Genomic DNA, 4,119 nt, shown 5'->3' with positions numbered 1-4,119 from the left:
CAGGATTAATGCAAGTTTGCATGCTGAAGCTTGAGAATATTAGACTATATAATTGAGTGGGGTATTTCTTGAAAAAAAAATTCATGGTGGTGTCACCTGTGGGTGGGTTGTCGATGTTGATGAAAGCGTATGGATAGTCACTTCCAAAGCGTGCTTTCTAAACATCCTTGTTGTGTTGCCACGTCAGCTTTTGTTCTATAATTGATGGTGGCTCGTTGTTGCACTATTTCTTGAAGCTTGCAAAGATCTCACTTGTGTCATTGTTCGTTGTATCTAAGAGGTCCTCGAGCGCGACATCGTAGCCATAGTGCAACATCTCAAGAATGTAGGGCTTTATTGGTGTCTTCAATTGAAGCAGATGATTACCATCCTCGACTGTCATGGGATCCTCGGGCACGTCAATCTCTATAGATAGTTTGCAAATGATCTCTTTCATTAGACCTAGAAAAAAAAGGAGTATTAGAAGGGACAAACAAATTTGTATTTCTTGTAAAAAAGCATGTTTTTTTAATGTTTAAAGCAATGAGAAGAAGGAAAAAACAGTGAAAATTGCATGCGTGTAGAGCTAACATGTTGCTCTTTTAATACCCATGCTCTTGTTTTGTTCGAGCTGCTTCATAGATCTGTCTATTAACAATTGTAGTTCAGCATAGTTTGCAAAACCGTTGACGTAAGTGTCCAGCCGGCAACCTGCCAGGTCAAGCAGATGCATTTGTCTCTCTGTTGGATACTGACGTGGTTCAATTTGGGGTTTTTTCTTTGAGGCAATGTTTTGCTTGAAAAGGGTAACAAGTCTCTGCAAGGTTATACAAATGAGATCAGTATTTTGTGTGCATTGCAGGATCATAATGTGATATGGTTTATAGAGCAGTATACCTTTGAATTGCTCATTTTATTCTCTTCGTTATTTATGTTGCCTGCAATGGTGACATGGTTAGAGTTCATAGTGGAAAAACCAATTGTAGAATTGTGTAGAAGTGATGAGAAATTGTTCATAAGAATCGAGACAAAAGTAGAGCGCAAGATAACGCTACAAAGAGTGCAGTGCAAGTTAATGACAGTTTCGAAAGATCAAAATGGAAGAACTCTTGAGACATCAGTTATATGTTTATAGATTATTTTTTGCACAGATGCTGGAAACCAAAGGCATATGAAAATTTTATGAACTATTAGAGTACATGACTTACTAGCCACCAAAACATTTTTAATGAGTTTCGTGTATAACATGGAGTGGAACAGGGCGAAATATATCAGGAGTCGGTAGATTGAGAATTCGGAGATTTCGCCGATCTGTGATGCGCGATAACATGACGTATGCAAGCCCCGGTGCAAATGCATCTCTGAAGATAAGAAGAACTTTGGTAGAAATTGTTGCACCCTGTGCCTTGTGTCCAATCATGGCGTATGCAAGTGTCAAGGGGAATGTGGATTTGTGAAACCATGTGCCATTGACTACAGTTCGTTTATGCTTTGTTCGACGAAGTGCCATCTTTTTACCGGTGCAATGAATGAGAACGACGATACATATAAGTTGACCTTCGTTGTTATGCGTTATGGCGTCAACAATACATGTTGCACCATTTGCTGCACTGATTGTTAAGTCGATGTTTTCAGTGATCATGCAACGAGCCCCAATTGCGATCGAGCCCAGCTCGTTGAACTTAGGGTCTAGGAGCCATTGCTGAAGTACATTTATGTTACCTGCGTTCGTCTTCGGGTCAATTTTTGTAATGTCAATTTGATTGTACAACTTATTCAAGGCAAGGTTGTTTTAGTGTTGGACGTCTGATCTATGAGTGCAAATTATTGTAGTGGAGTCGCTGATGTAGTCATGAACATGTGATTCGTCTATAATGCATGCTCCCAAGGTACAATTGATCTCATCTATGGTTGGTCTTCTTTCACGAATAATGGTCAAGAATTGGAGGAGTTCAGGGTCCGTTGCATGTCGTACGGAGCATGACATCTTGTAGAAAGTTGCATGTAGCCAGTGCACCGAGCTTGTGATATGGCATGCTTCACAAAGGTCTCGTGCGTGGTTACAAACTAGGGGCAACTGTGCAAGGTCACCAAGCAAGAGAATACATGTGTTGTTGAAGGGATCTGTCACTGTGCCGCTTCTTACATTGACAATCTGTCTTATGATAAGGTCAAAAGTGGTCCGTGTTAACATAGAGAGATCGTCTATGATTATAATATGTGCTTCTTTTATATCCAAATATCGTTCATCGGTTTCATAAATAGAGAGAGGATACTGTTGATTTCTTGTTGGTATCTTGAATTGATAATGGACTGTAGATGCAATGCTGCTTAGTCTTGTTGCTGCACCTTCGGTCGATGCAGGAAGTATGACGCTCATGTTTCGTCTGACATATTCATATGTCAAATATCTGATAAGATGTGTTTTTCCGCTCCCCGATGTCCCTGTGACGACATGCAAGCCAGTCTTGGCATTCAACAATTTGTTGTATATATTGAACTGTTCCGTTGTGAGTTCTGAGTCATTGACAGCAGCGAACTCCCTCAATATGGCTAGTGACTTAACTCGATGGTGGTCCATGTCTGGGTCATTATCTGTTGAAGATGTAATTGTTTCATTTGATCTTCGCAATGCAATTTTTTGAAGTATCATATGGACAAGTTGATCGATTTGTTCACTGACTAGCATGTTTCTTTGTGTACTCTATAATGTACATCTCCAAGTCCTCATTACTTTGGATCAAATCCCTTGTCTGACACTCTACGAAGTAAGAGCCCATTGTATTATGAGCTGATAGAAGCTTTGTCTCTCTTCTGAAGCATACATGACGTAGCAAGATGTTGTAGAAGAAGGTTTCTGTGTGGTGTCCTGGATGGTATTCGGTGAACCTGACGAATCTTTTCTGGTGTTTAATGGCATTGCCATAGTTGTCCAACAAAGGTGTAGATTGTGTAGTTTGCCGACGTTTTTCGATAATGTGGTTTTTGTGGTACTCAAAGAATGTCAAGGTTTCAAGGGTGGTTGGTCTAGCACAGTACAAGTCAACAGGATGCATCACAATATTGTGTGATTTGGACATGATATGTTGTCTGAGTTCTAGAGGCGATGAATCTATGTAGAATACAGTGTCGCTTTTTGTTATGATTGGAATCTTTAAGCAGTTCAATGCAGCTTCTGTGGCAGAAATTGGCTTAGTCAAAAGAGCAACAGCTATCAGTTGCAGTTTAATCTTGTCAAGGCCTTGCAAACCCAATTTGGTGGCTGCTTCTGCAAATATGTTCAATGGTCCAATATCTTCAGTCTTCATTGTGTACTTGAGTAGATAATACGACAAAGATGAATTTGTGACACGTTGGATATTCATATGAGTGCCCCAAAGTAGAAGAACAGTTGAATGGTACGGAACCACATTCCGATCATCGTGAGTTGGTCGATAGTACATCCACTTCAAGGAATGGGAATCTAGAGATGGACAAGGATTTGGCTGAATGTCGTATGGAAATCCGTACTTGCATTTGCCGTTGTGGCTGTGGACGTGACATGCATCGCGACATACATGCATTTGTTTCTTAAGGACGAGCTCACGAAGTGTGCTTGCATGTATGTCATCAGCAAGTGAAATAGGAATATGAGCAGAAATCTCTGTTGCTGTTTGCTCGATGCCGTTCTCATCCACTCATAGGATGACATGGGCATGAAGGGACCCTCTGTTTTGGATCTCGTACCTTACAAGGTGGTGATGGATTCGGCCCAGGATCTAGTCTCCTTGTAAGATATAGCGATTCATGAACTGTTTTAATCGATTGTGAAAGATCAATGCACATTCAACTGGACAATCTTTCCAAGAGAACTCAGCATTGAATGTTCGAGCTATCATCTCGATTGTACAGATCTTATTCCATTTTGTGGCGGTGACTTCATCAGCTATGAAATTAATGAATATGTTTGGCAAACCCCATGCATCAACCATGGTGATCAAATCCTTTAATGAATGTCTATGCCAGGATGGACTGCCAGCAATTGTCGTTGGGAGATTGAAGCGGAATATGTTCCTTATGGCTTCCTCGTCATTTGCATTCTTGTGTGCTCTTTTGTACTTCTCAATATCTCTTTGCAGAATGGTGGTTGTTGTACTGTTC

Source organism: Adiantum capillus-veneris, chromosome 22 (genome assembly GCF_014529385.1).
Source record: "Adiantum capillus-veneris isolate H3 chromosome 22, ASM1452938v2, whole genome shotgun sequence".
NCBI lineage: Eukaryota > Viridiplantae > Streptophyta > Polypodiopsida > Polypodiales > Pteridaceae > Adiantum > Adiantum capillus-veneris.
This window is presented reverse-complemented; position numbering follows the sequence as displayed.